This window comes from Rattus rattus, chromosome 1 (genome assembly GCF_011064425.1).
Source record: "Rattus rattus isolate New Zealand chromosome 1, Rrattus_CSIRO_v1, whole genome shotgun sequence".
NCBI lineage: Eukaryota > Metazoa > Chordata > Mammalia > Rodentia > Muridae > Rattus > Rattus rattus.
The window spans coordinates 115,458,464-115,477,899 of NC_046154.1; positions in this window are offsets into that span (position 1 = coordinate 115,458,464).

The window sequence follows — 19,436 nt, forward strand, 5'->3', positions numbered from 1 at the left end:
TTAATCAAAGGTTTGTGCTGGGTTGGTGTTCGGGTTTCCCTTTTGGTAGTTTATAGAATACTATCACACACCGAAGATGGTATAATGTAGGCATGAAGGCTTCTTGTAGATATCATCTCCACTTCTCCATATTGAGTTATGTGAATGTTGTCTTCAGAAATGGGTCTCCAGTGTTTGTTGTGGAGGAGAAATCCATTGTCTTTGTTTGTTTGGGGATTTTCATGGGCCTCACTTGACCAACCACATTGTTGTATGCAACCAAGTTCAGTTAATGAAAAACCTTATTTAGTAACAAGAGGTGATAAGTTGAGACTCTCACCCTTTATTAGGAGACATCATTAGGATCACCTTTATATGTTTTATGAGGATTCTTCTGTATTAGATTCCCATATCATCTTTCAAGTGTCCCCCAGTTTTAGCTCTGTCCTTTTGCAGTTTCTCTTTCAAAGATTTTTTCCCTTCTCATACCAACTCAATCCTTCCATTTCTGTTCTCTTCTTCCCCAAGTCCATCCATAACATCTATTCTCTTTCCCTGCCCAGCGACCTGTCTTCCCACCTACTATTCCTTTACTTTTATACCTAGCTTTTCTCTATAGATTGTAGGTTGGTTATCATTTATTTAATGTTTAATATACACATATAAGCAACTATATACCATGTTTATATTTCTAGGTCGGTGTAACTCAGGATAACTTTTCCTTAGTACTATCAATTTGCCTGCAAATTTCAGATGTATTTTCTTTGAATTTTTCTTTCTTTTTTAAATTTTATTTATTTTTTTTACACTCCAGATTTTATCACCCCCACCCCCGTCTATCCTCTGACTGTTCCACATCCCATTATTTCTCCCCTCATTCTGTCTCCACAAGGATGTCCCCACCCCCCAACCCCCTTTCCACCACTTGGAGCCTCCAGTCTATTAGGTTTTAGGTGCATCTTCTCTGACTAAGGTCAGACCTGGCATTATTCAGCTGTATATATGTTGTATTTCTAGTTCAGGTTTTTTAATTAATTTACATTTCAAAGGCTGCCCTCTCTCCAGGTTACCCCCTCCCTGACACCTGCCTCTATCCTCCTTCCTAGTCCCCCCCCCACACTTACTGATAACCTCACTCCTCCCCTTCTTCTTTGAGAGGGTGGGGTCCCCTGAATATCTCACCACCATGGCCCATGAAGTCACTCCCATAATAGCTGCATTCTCTCTCACTGAGGCCTGAGAAGACAACTTTGTAGGTGAACCATGGTTAGGCTACAGCTTTAGAAAAAGCATCTGCTGCCAGTTGTTGGGAGCCCACATGGAGATTAAGCTGCACGTCTCCTGCATATATGCCAGGGGCCTCATTCCAAACTGTGTGTGTTCTTTGGTTGGTGGCTCAGTTTCAGAAAACTTCCACAGCTCCAGATTAATTAACTCTGCTGTTGGTTTTCCTGTAGGGTTTGCATACTCTGCAGTTCTTCAATCCTTCCCACAATACTTCCATAAGAGTCTCTGTCCAGTGTTTGGCTGTGGTTATCTATATCTGCTTCAGTCAGCTGCTGGATAGATTCTCTCAGAGGATAGTTATGTTTGACTTCTATGTGCAAGCATAACATAACATCATTAATAGTATCAGGGATTTGTGCTTGCCCATAGGGTAGTAGTCAAGTTGGGCTGGTTATAAATTGGCCATTCCTTCAGTCTGTTCTCCATCTTTGTCCCTGAATTTCTTTTAGACAGGGCAAATTCTGGGTAAAAAGTTGGGAGGGTTTGTTTCTTGGTGTCAGTATCCCTCCACTGGCTTCAGGAGGTATCCTTTTCGGGTTGAATGTCCTCACTGTTAGGTTTCTCAGCTAAGGTCACCTACATTGACTTCTGGGAGTTTTCCAGTGGGTGGTATTTTTGTTTTTTTGATTTTTGTTTTTTGTCAGAGTGATAAAAATAATCTATTTGCATTTTTGTACATAGAGATATTTAATTTGACCAGCATCATTTGTTGAAATGTCCTTTTTTTTTACTGTATTTTTTTGAAACCAGATTTTTGACAAATACTCCAAAAAATACTCACTGGAGAAAGAACTGAAAGTTCTGCAAACATTGCTGGTCAAACTAGTGAGCTACTTGTCAAAAAATAAAACTACATTATTTTTAATATTATTAATTCTTTGAAAGTTTCATATAATATGTTTAAATCCCTTCTAATAATTCTTTTTCAGTTCAAACCACTACTTCCCAAGTTACCCCCCTCTGTATTTTTTTAAAGTACTTTACCAACACTAACTTGTACTTCCCAATATTTTTGGATGTGCACCCATTTACTGGGCAATGACAACTTTCCAGGGGATACAGTCTGAGAAAACTGCCTCCTCCCTCTAGCAGCTAAAATTTTCTAATGGCTTTATGTCTTGGAATAAGATTTGTTGACATGTTTATTCTTTGAGGTTTGTTCTGGCTTGTTGCTAAACAGGGTTTTGTGAGTTCATATGTGCAGTAACTCCCATAGACATTACACCTTCAAAATATGGTTATTTTGTTATTTTCCCTTCAGAACATTACAGAACAATCCTAATTGCAAATTCATTCTATTTCCGGAGAAACTACATATTTGAGTTTTGGACATAGCAATACTTTATTAGCCTAGAAGCTGTGTCTCTATAGGCTTTCATTCCTAGTGCCAGAAAATGCTATGCAAGCTACTGGGACTGTAATCATGATTCATGCTCAAATCAACTGTTGGAGCTATAGTCATGACTAGATAGGAAAGGCATAACCCACTGGTATTATAATGGGATGAATATTAAGGGAATAATCAACCATTTTCTGAATGGATTTAAGGCCCTCTCGAAGGATGTAATCAATCACTTGTAACTCTTAGAAGACTAAACTCATTTCTAGGAAAGTCATAAATACCAGGTAATACTGGAATTTTAGCTCTCATTTTGGAAAAGACAAAAGCAAACAAACAAACAAACAAACAAACAAAAACCAAAAAATCCACAACTCCAAATACATGAAGAACTGCCACAAAAGACTGGATACCAGGAATTTAAAAAGAAGAAAATTGACTTGATTTCATAGAAGAAAAGAAAGGTACTTTTATTTTCTACAGGAGCCCAGTAGTGCAGGCATTAAACGCAATAGTTAAAAAAAGGTCTCCTGAAATGAAAAGATATATATGGCAAATCTATCATCGTTTATTTGAAGAAAGCAGGTACATATTTGATGAAACATTAGCATCTAGAGTATTCAAATAAGAGAGAAACTAAACACCAAGAAAATGAATAATCCAATTATAAAATATGGGACATGGACCAAACAGAAAGTTCCTAAAAGTTGAAGCACAAGTGAATGTGAAGCATTTTTTATAAGTCTTAAACAGTTTTAGCCTCACTAAAATGTAAACTACAACCACTTTAATGATTTTTCTTTTCCTAGTTGTAATGTCCAAAATCAAATGACAGCATGAATATTTAAAATATGGGCAGCACATATTTTTGTTGGCAAGAGAATAAACTAATGCAAGCATTCAGCAATTCAATGTGTAGTCTCCTCAAAAGCTGTAAATACATATATCATACTACACAGCCATACTACTCTTGGACGTGTACAGAAATGATTCAGTATCTCACCCTAGAGATAGTTGTCCATCCACGTTCATAGCCTCTCCAGCACAATAATCAGGAAATGGAAACAGAATAAGTATATTTCAACTGATGAGTGGTCAATGAAACTATCAGAACACACACACACACACACACACACATACACAACACACACACACACACACACACATACACGGATATTATGCAGCTGTTAATAAAATTGAAATGGTTCCTAAGTAAACAGATAGAGTTTGGGAAACTAATTGTAAGTAAGTTAAGAAAGTCATGTAGATGTTACATTTCAAAGCTTTAAGTGTATGTGTGTTTTATTTGCAATACCCCAAAAGGAAATGAGCAAGGGGATATGTAGAGGAGGATATTTAAATGAAGTGATGATATAAAATAGTTCCATAATGCAGAATATAAAATAATGGGACAAAGAGGATTAAATGAATTGGGGAATAGGAGCAAATGCAGGGAGCAGTAAATGACATCTATAACTGTAGATGACTGTGTCTGTCAGTACTCATCAGAGAAGCTTTTGGATGTTGATGGCAATTAAACAAGAATCTCACTACAAGTCAATATATACAGAATAAGGCTTCAGCCTACTCAATCCTAAATGAACTATCATATTGCTATAGTCATTTCCTGGCGAGACAGACTCAACATACCTACAATCCCAAGAAACAGAACTCATGGAAAAATATCAAACCCATTGAACCCATGAGTTTTATTGGTGTTACTTATGAGAATACAGGTGAGGTATTACTATAGGCACCCAAGTTACTCAAAGACAGCTGTATCACCCAGATTCACCACAATATGGATAACAGGTAACAAAATCTGGGAACCTGGGGTATATTACACAGTTTGTCGACAAATCAGCAGACTACAGAATGTACTTGCCAGGCAGCAGCTCTCTGCTTCTTCTAGTTTGTGTGACTGGTTTCTGTTTCTTCTTGGCTGCTTGACTTTCTGAGAGTCACCCTGAGCACTCTTTAGTTTACATATTATTTTGAAGGAAGGGGGTTAGTGCATCTGTCTTATTTTATGGACTTCTTGAAACTATTCTGACTGTTTAATTTGAATCTTAATGGAACTTCTCTGTAGGATAAAGTGTTTTCCTTCTCTTTACACTATCCTGATGCTTCATTTCATCATCAACACTCTATCTTAAAGTGTCTGTTACTTTTTCTATGTATATGATACATAAAAATGTTTCACTCCATGATAGAAGACCTCAGAGGAAACTGTTATGCAACAGATGTCTATATCAAATCCCTCCCCTCAATGCTTGGGTATATTAGCAGAAATGAAAGCTGAAATATTGTGAGAACCAGAGATGATAGGTCATTTTAATAAGCCAAGGATATCTGGAAAACACAGAGCAATCACACATATGATCTCCGAGAAATTATGACATCTTTCACAAAACTTTTGCAAGCTCAGGCTTGATAAAATACTAACCTGGGGTAGATATGTGATTACAAAGTGATGACAGGTTGATTTAAGTTCTTTATATTATAAATAATACTCTTGGGACATGGAAGCTCAAGTGTCTATCAGTACATATATTTGCTGCCTTTAGATGAACATCTATCTGGAGAATTGCTGGCTCAAATGGTGGATATACTTTTGTTTGATAAAAAGGAATGTTATTTTCTATAATGGGTGAGATACTGTTCATTGCAACTTTTTCCTGTAGTCTATAGCATTGACATTATTTGCTATTAAAATTATGGTATTAGCCATACCTGTTAGAGAAAGATAAATGTTTAACATTTTGTTCCCTTGTGATTTGTAGTATTATATATTTTATGTACTTGCCAGCTATTTGTTTTCTTTGACCAATGTACTTAGATTTGCATTATATTTTTAGTAATGGGTGTTCTTTTCCTGTTATTGAGGTTTTAGCATTTTACATATGTCATTGGCATCACTCTTTTTTTGATACATACGTAACTTTTTGTTTTTATATTTTCATTAATTCTTTCAGAGTCAAAAGCTGTATATTTGGATATGTACATCCCTTCACACAACTCGTCCAAATCTGCCAACATCTGCATCTCTAACCAATTCCACGTTCTCTTTTATTTCCATCTCTCTGTTTAAGTCCAAAGCGTCAAGTTTGTATTCTAAAGTAGTCTTTTATCCTGAGCCAACCATGAAGTACTATTGACACACCAAGTCTCAAAGTCTCAACCTATTAAAGAAATCTAACACCATTGGCCCAGCAACTATCAAATGCCAATTGCTCCTAAGCATGAAATTCTGTCATTTAAACTTACAAAGATAGAATGGAGACTATAATATGAACTGAACAAAACTAGAAAAGGAAAAATAACTGCTTGGTTTCACTCGTACATAAAATAAAATTAAAGTTCTTTTTGTTAAGGTTAAAAGTCTAGAATGTTGTTTCCTGAGGTTATGAAGAGATGAATGGGGAAAGACATTTCATTGGAACTCACAGTTTGAAAAAACATATAAACTCAGGGAATTGAAATTTGAATAGACTCAAATGTCTTCTTCCTAAAAGTTGATGTGTAAGCTGCTAAAGGAGAAAAACAATCAATGTCCCGTCAGAGATAGGTATCTATCAAGCAAAACAATATCCAACAAATAAAATATTCCTAAAGGTACAATAGTGGCACTTACACTTTTTATTAACTAGAAGCTGCTAATTGGAGTCATGGAACAATTGAGAATTAATAGCCTGGAGGTGTAGTTATTTGAGATTGTGGCTTTAAGGGGAGAACCTATTAAAAGCTGCTGTCCTCTACCAGTGTAATTCTTAACTGCAACCAAGGTACTTATCCTTGTACACACAGAAAATTAGAGACCTCACTTCTACTGAAAGATGTTTGATCATACAACAGAGGGAGACAATTATAGAAAACTACAACTAGTCAAAATGCAAAAATCCAGCAAAGTAACAACATACTTGACTGTGGGGGGCCAATTTCCAATTCATATGTCTACAATAATACTTCTTTCACTAATGCTCATGTGATATCTCTAAGAATAGTGATAGAAAGATTAGAAGATCCACGGGACTAGGAAGTTTTCAGTATGATTGAGGAGTGTAGCTATTACAGAAAAGTTAATTGGCAAAAAGTATCATTGGCATGGCTGTCTAAGCAAGATCTGAAAAATTCCAACACTAGCCGACATCCAAAAACGTTAGCAAAATCTCATAGTGTCCTTCCCAATTTAGAGACCTACAAGCAAACATAAGAAAAGGAAAATTATTCTTGCCAGAGATAAGCCTCCCTTTTAGTTGTCTAATGACAAGTTGTTAGAACTTGTATAAGTTTCTACATTCCAAGACTCATCCCAGGTATGCTCCCCTACCCATTGATTTCTGTTAACTTTACCAGATATTTCTTTCTCTACCCACAATACATCTTATCCCCAACCTTGTTCCCCTCCACCCTCCCTCTCCTACCCAGTTCCCTCCCTCCATCCTTGTCCTATGTCTATTTTATTTCTCCTTCTGAGTGAGACTCACACATCCTACCTTGGACCCTCCTTTTTACATACCTTTTTGGGTCTATTGATTGTAGCATGGTTATCCTGTACTTTATGTCACCAATTCACTTATAAGTGAGTCCACACCATGTCTGACTTTCTGGGTTTGGGTTACTTCACTCAGGATGGTATGGCTCTCGGGAGTCTATGGAGGTGACCCTAGATTACACTATTAGCAGCGGAGGATATGGAGCCTGAAGTGGCCACCTCTTGTAGCCAGGTGGCACTTTATTGGAGGAAGGGACACTAATCCATCTAGAAGACTTTTGTCCTAAATTTTGTCCTGCCTAAAAGATGTTCAGAGATAAAGATGGTATGGAGATTGAAGGAATTGGCAATCAATGACTGGTTCAACTTGAGACATATCCTATGGGCGAGAGCCAACACCTGACACTATTGCAAGAAAGGAGCTTAGCATAACTGTTTTCTGAGATGTTTCATCCAGCAGCTTAAGGAAATAGATGTAGAAACCCACAGTCAAACATTAGGCTCAGTTCCTGCAGCCTTGAAGAAGAGTTGGGGAAAGAATTAAGGAACACCACAAGAAGACCTACAGAATCAACTAAACTGGACCCATAAGGATTCACAGGAACTGAATCACCAACCAAAGTGCATGCATGACATTGACCTAGGCCTCTTACACATATGTAGCATATATGCAGCTTGATATTCATGTGGGTCTCTTAACAATTGGAGTTGAGATTATCTCTGACTCTGTTGCCTGACTTTGGATCCTTTCTTCTGATTGGGATGACTTATCTCTGTGGGAGAGGAATTCCTTAGTCCTGCTGAGACTTACTTGATATGCTAAGGACAGTTAGAATCCTTAGGGTCTTGCTTCCCTTCTCTCAGGATAAGCGAAAGGAGCATGGAGAGAACAGGTTTTAAGGGCGGGACTGAGAGGGGAGGAGGGAAGAGAACTGCAATTTTGAGGTAAAGTGAATAGACAGACAGACAGATGATGGAAAAAAGAAATATGTATGAGCAGGAAATATTGAATGGACACAGCAGGCTGTATTTCTGTGTGTTCCCTCATATATATAAATCTTTAACAATAGTTGAAGAAGAAGAAGCCATGATCTTGGAAGTACAAGGGAATAATAGGTAAGGATATGGAGAAAATGATCTAACTACATATAAATTAAATTAAAGAAAGAAAGCTTCAAATGATAAGACTGATATGCTTTCTAGTATAACAAGAGAACTGATAAACAGGGGAGGTCTGCTCTATTCTGAAGGGAAAGACAAGAGTGGATGTGGGGATATGGGAAGACAGGGGTGGCAGGGATGAATGAAGGGAGTGGAAGCTGTTTTGGAGTGTATTTTAGGTGAGAAGAATAAATACTGAATTTATTTTTAATATTAGCATCCCAAGATAATAAAGACCTACAAACGAACTTAAAAGAAAAGGAAAATTGTTCCCTTTCCCCAAGACTGAATCATCGAAGAACAAGCATTGACTGGATCTAGGCACCCTGTATAACTGGAGCAGAAGCTATCCCTGAACCTATTATCTGCTTGCGTGTGGATCCCCAGGACTTGCCTGAACTCAGTGGGAGAAGATATACCTTGTCCTGCAGTTACTTGACATGAGGAGGAAGGGGTTGTTAGTGGGGAGAATAACATCAGAGGGGCTGAGTTTCTCCCTCTCATTTGAGAAGGGGAACATGGAACTGGGGAGAAAACTTACATCAGGGTCAATGGGAGGAAATGGAGAACTGATAATATGTTGTGAAGTGAATAAAGAAATACATTTTTAAAGGAAATAAAAAAGAAGAGAAAACTAAAAGATTGGTGAAGTAGGAAGTTCTCTCCTGCTATCTCACAATAGAATGATTAAAAGTAAAAATAAAGTATGGGAAATTTCAAAACAGAAGAAAGGTTTTGCAATCTTTTCTTGGCAAACTTGGAAATATTTGATTTAAAAATACATTTAGTTTTAGACAATATTACACAATATATGGGTGTATCAATAAATTACTTGGTATTATATGAATTCATTCAATTTTATGGCCAATGAAGCAGTTAAAATGAATAAATAAAAAAACCTGATGGAACAAAAATCACAAAAGATTTTATTCAGCAGGTGCAATGTGGTCACACAATCATCCAACTATGATTTAAATATAAAAATGAGAACATGAAGTCCATTCTCACTTATGGTTTCCCCTGAATCATTCATGTAAAATAAATTGCTCTCGAAGAATTTCTATATAAAAATATCACACTTATAATTACAATTTACAAGTTTATTCACTAGGGTTCTCTAGATAAATAAAACCAATATAATGGATACTATATTATAACGGGGATTTGATAGAGTGTCATCTAGGCTGGACAGCCCAGCAATGTCTACTCGGATGATGGAAGCACTGAGAACCCAGTAATTACTTACTTAGTCCAGAAAGCTGAATTACAAAAGCAGCCCATTCTAACACTGAATACCGAACGGATGCATAGAGTGCAAATATTCTACTACAGGCACTGGAAGGTCAGAGAAACCAATTATAAAGCCAGAAAAAGCTTGCATCACCAGCTTTTGTATCAGACACACTCATAAACAAGGAGAAAATGTAGGTGTGGAAATTAATGATGTAGCTTTCTTAAGACCTTCTTAGAAGTGACATGCTGACAACCCCCCCAAAACAAACAAACAAACAAAAAACCCTGTTCACTCTAAATGTGGGTCTTTCCCATTAAATTCATTGTTTCAGAAAGTGTCCTTACAGAATCACACACACACACACTGTGTTGCTTCCATTTTTTTTTTTTCCAGAGCTGGGGACCGAACCCAGGGCCTCGCGCTTCCTAGGCAAGCGCTCTACCACTGAGCTAAATCCCCAACCCCTACTGTGTTGCTTCCAAACCCAAATCAAACAGATAATCAAGTTTAACCCTCATAAAAAAGATAAATGAGCTTATTTGATTTACTGGAGTTATATCTACATGACGAAATTGCATCAACTATACTGAACTCTAGTTTCTAAGTGATGTATAAGACCAATCAAATCATTTTATTTTCTACTGTAGTTAGAAAGGTTTAATGCTATTGCAATGAAAAAATCATATTGTCAATGGATTAGTATTTGATAAATGTAGATAAGTTGTTGCATTTTGACCTACATTTCAAGATGGAAAGTCAGCCTGTTATAAATTCTGATTTTTTTTATTTAATATAAATACTATTTTAGATGGGTTTTCTTGTAAGATGGTTCCTTTAGTTATTGATTTGTTGATTCTTGTCAGAATACACCTGACTTTTAGTAAGCCTTTCTTCAATGTACTTTTTCTTAGATACTTGTAATAAGAACTTAGCCCTAACTATCTGAACCCCCAAACTTGAAATGACAATGTTGGACATAATAACCAGTCACCTCACATTATTCCTTTCATTCACATTAGTTAAACTAAATTTTAAAAATTAAGTTTTCTGTTTATATTAGATTGGTTTTTGACCTCCGGCCCTGTGTTCTACATGGCTGCAGAATATCCAGTTGAATGTTATCCTCATGACAAACAAGGACAGTCACAATGGCTTCCTTAGGGATTTACTTGACTAGTCTGGGAGATGGCTCAGCGTATTTTTCCCACATCTGATGGAGACCTGTGTAGGATGCCAAACGGGTGAAGTCAGGTCCAAGACAGAATGAGGCCTGTCATTGGATAAGAAGGAAGGATTGTTATGAATGTTCTTAATGGGTGGATGGGTATAGGGCTTTGTAGGTTTAGGTGGTGAATTATATCTTATCAATTGGATCAGAGGTTATTGTGTTTTATGTTCTTCCTTATGGCAGATTAAGTTTAAGAGAGTATGTGGCAGCTGGGACACTAAGCTGCCGTGGAATTGAGATGTATATTTCTGACATGGTGGCAGCCTGCCTTGGGAACTGGATGGGTAGAGAAATTGTTGCCAGGCTCAGAGAGAGGCCATTGGCTGTGTTATATGGGATGGAGCAAAGTGGGTGAGAGGCTCTGCTGACTGAGACCAATATATCCATCAGATATCTTGGGGCACTATGGTGCCAGATCTAGTTGGGGTAAAAGACAGCATTTTATTTGTTATAATTTTACAACAACAGACCTGTGTCTCTTAAAGTTATTCCATACCAAATTCTCTCTCATGTTCACTGAAGTCGCTATCATTTGTCATTTGTTCTAACACTACACGTTATTTTCCAAATCTATAGGCTTTTTGCTGCTAAATTCCATTGAAATAGGCATTTAATTTGGACCACTTGTGATATGATTAATGGATCCATATAGCAGCATGGAAAGATACCTCTGATGCTTCTAGGTAATTGTTAAAATACTGCCATTAAGTAAAAATTTTATTATTTAATTAAATTTTAAAGCTCATCACAACTGGATATCTTTCGTCATGCTTGAAGCTGCTATACATACTACCTAAGGAAAATAGTAATCATCAATATTACCCAGCTGTGAATCAGACTTGATAGACATGCCCACCATTGTGACGGTAATCAAATAGATATGGAAATGTGATTGCTTGAATAAGAATGCCCTCCATAGGTTCATATATATTAATGCTTGGTCATTAAGGAATTGTACTACCTGGGAAGGCTTAGGAAGTATGGCCTTTTTGGAGGTAGTGTATCACACGGAATGATCTTTGACATTTTTAAGTACCCAAGCTAGACCGAGTGTTTCTTTCTCTCTATGCTGCCTAAGTATCTGGATATAGAACTCTCAGTTACTTCTGTAAGAACTCTGCTGGCTACCTTGCTTTCTGTCATGATGACAATAAACTAAACGTTTGAGACTGTAAGTAATAAATCCTTTCCATTATGAGTTCCTATGGTCATGGTATGTCTTCTCAGAAAGTTGATAGCAGAGGGCTCCTCAGCCAAGTATCCCAAGTATTAGCTTGATGGAGGAAAATGACATTAATTTGGGCAAAAGGTAGCAAATTATTTTTAATTAAAATTTGTATTGGTATTAAAAAGAAAATTTATTCAATTTGTGTATTTAATGATCTTTAATACTTTACTGTATCTTAATTTTCATTGACGTATAAAGAATGACCAAATATAAGCACAGATTGTGGTAATTTTATTTACTTTTATTAGTGTTTTTGTCATTTATTTACATATTACAAACTCCTATCATGTATAATTCAGAAGAAAACATCCACTTTAATCACTTCTATAGGTTTATTCACTTGATTTATTTGATGTAACAAAATCATAAAATTTGTACATTTCCAATGTCTTTCATTTATATTAATGATTATGCAGATACCTACTTTTATCAGTTAATGTCATATTTGGTATTGTTTTCTGCTTCATGAATACTACATAAACTAGTCATCTGTTTCTGATGCATTTTAGATATTTTTCTATTACTGCTGATCTGTAGTGTGTGTGTGTGTGTGTGTGTGTGTGTGTGTGTGTGTGTGTGTGTGTGTGCTTAAAAAATATAAAGAATAAAAATGGAAGTACTACAGCATTTAGAATTGGTTTCCATTACATAATGTAGAGAGTAAAACTTTCAATGCTAGAAAGTAAGACCTGATAGTAACATTCTGTTCATTGTCATGAACATCCTGTTAAATATGTTTACCTGGCTTAATAATTCATAATTAAATAAACAGTTAGAAGTTACTTGGTTAATTTGCATAGTTAATTATTAGATATACTTTCTTATTATCTTCAACAACATTCAATAAACTCTACTTGTTAGTAACTTGAGACATACTGTCCCCCCACATACTTATATTCTTCATTTTTGTTATGGGATAGACAAATGCCATTCTTCTCATAACTTACCTACTGCCTGCAGAACTGGAATTAGATCAGTTTTTAAAATGGACCTTTATAATAGCTCTAATTTTATAAGGTCCAGCACTAGGAGACAATTTTGGAAGAACCATTAACTCAGGCTTGATTGATATTATACCTATTGTGAACAAAATTTCTATGTAAAGAAACTAGATATCTCTGAAATTGCAGGGTTTATCTGGTATATAAAAGAAAATTTCCCTCTATCTTCCCCCCAAATTCAGTGGCTGACAATTGAGGTATAGGCATTAGTTATCTTAAAATTGTTCCATAAATTACTAATATTATATCATGTAACACAGGACAGCTGTAAATATTCTGAATATGAGGGTTTTGATTAATATTGGTAGTGCCAGAGGGATATTGAAAACATTTATGTGCTCTTTAAAGGCATTGTCTTTATAACATATGAAAAGATTAGAAACAGTAAAAATGTATCATTGGCATTAATGAAATGATTTAATGACATTTAAATAAAGTGCACATGGCTCTGGATACCAGACAGTTATAGTTTCATTCAAGGACATAGGTGACATGATTGCTGGAGACTAGTCTCTTTTAGGCCAACACTTGGCAGCCATAGATAAACCTTACTGTGTCCAAACTGCTACCGTGAGTCAGGTGGAAATGTAATAATAAAATATATGGAGAAATACAGTGCTGTATCAAATTTAAGTTCTCATTTGTTTACTCAGCTGTGTCTGTTATTTTAGATGAAATTCTTCTGGTCAATGCTAAGGGCTGCCCTCATTAGACGGCTTAGAATCATATTGAGCACAATGTTAATTAAACATTGTATGTGATCACTAAATAGATTTGGGCATAACCTCTGTAGGTAAGACATTTCAGAGCTTGTGTTGAAGTGAAAGTTTGGGGAAATTTTTCCTGAGATCAAGACGGTACAAGGATGAACATGAAAATGGGAACAGAATATTCCCCTAGGTATTTCTTCTTTCAAAATGTATTGAAAGAGGTTATATGGTGTATGTGGTTATTTGTTTGATTTTCAAAATTATATTTCTAATTAATTTGAATATAAGGCACTTTTGGAATGTAGATAGTATATCTTAAATTAGCTTAAGAACAAAATGCAGCTAAGTTACTTTTTAAAGGGGTTAGGAGACTTTTAACTATTGCTTCAATTTTAGTATGAAGTACAAGTCTATTCTTATATATATTATTTGATCTTGATTTAATTTTGGTTGATTGTATATATACAATGTAGTATTGTACCAGACCTTGAAAGAAGAACTAATGCTAATATTCTTCAAAGTATTCTACAAAATAGAAAATAAAGGTTAATTTTGAGTTACTACAGCCATTATTATCCTGTGTGTTGTACACTTCTATGTCAACACAAGCTAAGTGATTGGAAATGAGGGAAGCTCAATTAGGAAAATGTCTCCATCTCCCAACTGCTACACAGCTCTACTCAATTTTCTGATCCTCTCCTCCCATCCAGGATCCTATCTCCTTTTCCTCTCCACCTCCTCTCTTTTTCCCAAGTCACTCCCACCCTTTAAACCCCTTGAGTGTTTTGTTTGCTTTCTCTAAGAAGGACTGAAGCATCTACATTTTGGTCTTCCTTCTTGTTGAGATTCATGTGGTCTATGGATTATATCTTGGGTATTCCAAGCTTGGGGGCTATATCCACCTATCAGTGAGTGCATACCATGTGTATTCTTTTGTGACTAGGTTACCTCACTCAGGTAATACCTCAGGAGGTATTATTTCCAATTTCCTGAGGGACTGCCAGACTGATTTCCAGAGTGATTGTACCAGCTTGCCATTTCACCTCTTTCTCCACATCCTCACCAGCATCTGCTGTCACATAGCTGTCTATTGGATGTGAAAGTCACAGATGCCAGGAAAGCAAGAGTCTCTCAAAGACCCAATGTGGATTAGACTAGCAGAAATGCCCAACAAAGAGGAAGGAGAACCTGTAGAGACCATATACAGAGGTTAAGAAAGGCTCCTGTTTGGGGGATGGGGCCACCAACTAGTTTCCAAATTTTTAACCCAGAATTGCTCCTGTCTAAAGGAAATACAGGAACAAAGTTTGGAACAGAGATTGAAGGAAAGGCCATTTCAGAGACTGTCCTACCTGGGGATCCATCCCATTTACAGACACCAAACATAGACACTATGTGGATCCCACGAAGTACTTTCTGACAGGAGCATGATATAGCTGTCTCCTGAGAGTCTCTGTCAGAGCCTGACAGATACAGATGTGGATGCTCACAGCCAATGATTGGACTGAGAACGGGGTTCCTATTGGTGGAGTTAGGGAAAGGACTGAGGAACTTAAGGTTTTTACAACCCTATATGAAGAACCGCAATATCAATCTGACCCCTCCCCCTCTCAGAGTTTCCAAGGACTAAACCACCCACCAAAGAGTGAACATAGAGGCATCCATGGCTCCAGCTGTATATGAAGCAGAGATTGGCCTTATCTGGCGTCAACGATAGGAGAGGTCATTGATCCTGTGAAGGCTCAATGTCCCAGTTTAGGGGAATGCCAGGGTGATGAGATGGGAGTGGGTAGGTGGGTAGGGGAGAAACTTCATAGAAGCAGAAAGAGTGGTGGGATAGGGGGTTTGCAGAGGGGAAACCTAGAAGGGGATAGCATTTGAAATGTAAATAAATAAAATAATGAATTAAAGAGAAAAGCAAGAGTCTCCATATCATCTGGTTGGCTCCATAAGTTCTTAATGATTGATGGAAGAGGCCCCAGCCTATTGCATGTGGTTCTATCCCTGGGCTGATGGTCCTGCCCCTGCTTTTATCAAAATAAAAAAAAGTTAATGAAAAAGAAAACCTGAGCAAGTCACGAAAAGCAGTCCAGTGAACAGTACCATTTCATGATCATTGATTGCATCATCTCCTGCCTACAGGTTCCTGCCCTGTTCAAAAAATCCAAGTAACAGTTTATGCTGGCAAAGCTCTAGGAAGGTAGAACAGTTATTCATTGCTGGTGGAAATACAAGCAAATACGAAATATGCAAATTTAAAGTAAACAATTATGAATATCAATATGGCAGTATCTCAGGAATGTATCTACCTCAAGATCAAATTACTGCCTTTGAGTTTATATTCAAGGATCTCTTACGACAGGGACATTTCCTCATCTATGTTTAATGTTGCTTTATTCTTAATATCTTGACATTAAAAACAGCCTTTATGTCCACCAACAGATGAGCAGATAATGCAAATATAGTGCATTAGCCCAACAGAATATTAATTAGCCGATTAAAAAAATGAAATTATTAAATTTGTTGATGAATGGAATTAGAAAATGTTATTTGCAGTGAGGTAACCAAGAATGAAATGACAAATATTATTTTTCTCATTTGTGGATGCTAGCTTTTATCCTTTAAATATGCATAGTACAATCCATATTACTTCAAAGTACAGTGTCTCATAAGAAACAGTGTAGGCGAAGAGGATTTTCTAAGGAAGAGGAAATAGAATATATATTCCTTGCAAGATGAGGTGTGGGTTGTATTGGGAGAATTCAGTGGGTCGGAGATGGAAGAAAATGTTAAGGGAAGGGTATAGAATGGGACAACTAACACTAACGTGTATTTAAGGGCTGACATGGAAACCTACTACTGAAGAAACTTTATTTTTATTTTTCAAATTTTAGAAAAAAGAAACACATATTAGAAATGTATATTTAGTCACAAAATATTAGGAGAAAAATAGCCCAACTAGTATCTTATGTCATCAAATGAAACCTCTAGTGCCAGAAATGAGTTTTATCTAGTTCAGTCTTTAGGCAAAAGGGATCCATATAAGCACCCTGTAGCTCAGGGTATTGTTAAGAGTTTGTCAAAAATCAAGTGACCATAGGTGTGTGGGTTCATTTCTGGGTCTTCAATTCTATTCCATTGGTCTATCTGTCTGTCTCTGTACCAATACCATGCAGTTTTTATCACTATTGCTCTGTAAAACTGCTTGAGTTCAGGGATAGTGATTCCCTGAAGTCCTTTTTTATTGTTGAGGATAGTTTTTGGCTATCCTGGGTTTTTGTTATTCCAGATGAATTTTAAATTGTTCTGTCTAACTCTTTGAAGAATTGGATTGGTATTTTGATGGGGATTGCATTGAATCTGTAGATCACTTTTGTAAAATGGCCATTTTTACTATATTAATCCTGCCAATCCATGAGCATGGGAGATCTTTCCATCTTCTGAGATCTTCTTCAATTTCTTTTCTTCAGTGTCTTGAAATTTTATTGTACAGATCTTTTTACTTGCTTGGTTAAAGTCAACCGAGGTACTTTTATATTATTTGGGTCTATTATGAAGGGGTGTCGTTTCCCTAATTTCTCGGCTTGTTTCTCTTTTGTGTAGAGGAAGGCTACTGATTTATTTGAGTTAATTTTATACCCAGCCACTTTGAAGTTGTTTATCAGCATTGGTGGAACTTTTGAATCACTTAAATATACTATCATATCATCTGCAAATAGTGATATTTTTTGACTTTTTCTTTTTCCGATCTGTATCCCCTTGACCTCCTTTTTGTTGTCTGATTGCTCTGGCTAGAACTTCAAGAACTATATTGAATTTTTGTCTAGTCCCTGATTTAGTGGGATTACTTCAAGTTTCTTCCATTTAGTTTAATGTTACCAACTGGTTTGCTGTATATGGCTTTTACTATGTTTAGGTATGGGCCTTGAATTCCTATTGTTTCCAGGACTTTTATCATGAAGGGGTGTTGAATTTTGTCAAATGCTTTCTCAGCATCTAATGAAATGATCATGTGGTTTTGTTCTTTCAGTTTGTTTATATAATGGATCACGTTGATGGTTTTCCGTATATTAAACCATCCCTGCATGCCTGGGATGAAGCCTACTTGATCATGGTGGATGATTGTTTTGATTGTTTTGTGTGATTCAGTTTGCCAGAATTTTATTGAGTATTTTTGCGTCGATATTCATAAGGGAAATTGGTCTGAAGTTCTCTTTCTTTGTTGGGTCTTTGTGTGGTTTAGGTATAAGAGTAATTGTGGCTTCATAGAAGGAATTCGGTAGTGCTCCATCTGTTTCAATTTTGTGGAATAGTTGCTCCACTATGTTCATCTCAGCCTTATTTATAATAGCCAGAAGCTGGACAGAACCCAGATGCCCTTCAACAGAGGAATGGATGCAGAAAATGTGGTACATCTACACAATGGAATATTACTCAGCTATCAAAAACAAGGACTTTATGAAATTCGTAGGCAAATCGTTGGAACTGGAAAATATCATCCTGAGTGAGCTAACCCAATCACAGAAAGACATACATGGTATGCACTCATTGATAAGTGGCTATTAGCCCAAATGCCTGAATTACCCTAGATTCCTAGAACAAATGAAACTCAAGATGGATGATCAAAAATGTGAATGTCACCCCTTCTTTTAAAAGGGGGGAACAAGAAACCCTTGGCAGGAATAGAGAGGCAAAGATTAAAACAGAGACTGAAGGAACACCCATTCAGAGCCTGCCCCACATGTGGCCCATACATATACAGCCACCCAATTAGACAAGATGGATGAAGCAAAAGAAGTGCAGACCGACAGGAGTGGGATGTAGATTGCTCCTGAGAGACACAGCCAGAATACAGCAATGCCAGCAGCAAACCACTGAACTGAGAATAGGACCCCTGCTGAAGGAATCAGAGAAAGAACTGAAGAGCTTTTTGAGACCCCATATGTACAACTAAGCAACCAGAGTTCCAGGACTAAGCCACTACCTAAAAAGACTATACATGACCAACCCAGGACTCTGACCTCATAGGTAGCAATGAATATCCTAGTAAGAGCACCAGTGGAAGGGGAAGCCTTGGGTCCTGCTAAGACTGAACCCCCAGTGAACTAGATTTTTGGGGGGAGGGCAACAAGGGGGGGAGGATGGGGAGGGGAACACCCATAAAGAAGGGGAGGGATTAGGGGGATGTTTGCCCGGAAACCGGGAAAGGGAATAACACTCAAAATGTATATAAGAAATACTCGTTAATAAAAAAAATGTTATTTATAAAAAAAAAAGAGTTTGGTCAGCTCGCACAAACTAAAGGAAATGCACTACTGAGATAGAATACATAGCTCATCAAATATGGAGAAATGAAAGTGGTGCCTAAGTAGAGATTTCACCCCTACTGAATAGAATTCATGATAGTAGAGAGGACTCTGTATAATACAGAAGAGAAAAATCTTTAAACATACAAGAGTGATATCCATGCAAGATATATGGGTATAAGAGTGGCACAAATATTGTAGGAGTAATTAATTACTTCCTGGTGGCTTTTAAGGCTAATTCCATGAGTTGTATTGCTAGAGTGGTCAAGAACCTGAGACTGAGTAATCTATGGTTCTAGGGGAAAAATTAAGCCTTATTATTCTGCAAAAACAACATAGCAGTAAACAACTCCTTATAATGTTCTGCTGTACCCACAAGCCAGTACTCTGCTTAGTCAACATTTAAGAAGGTTCTTCTTCCAGTACATTGTAATGAAAACACACACACACACACAAAATCACAATTAG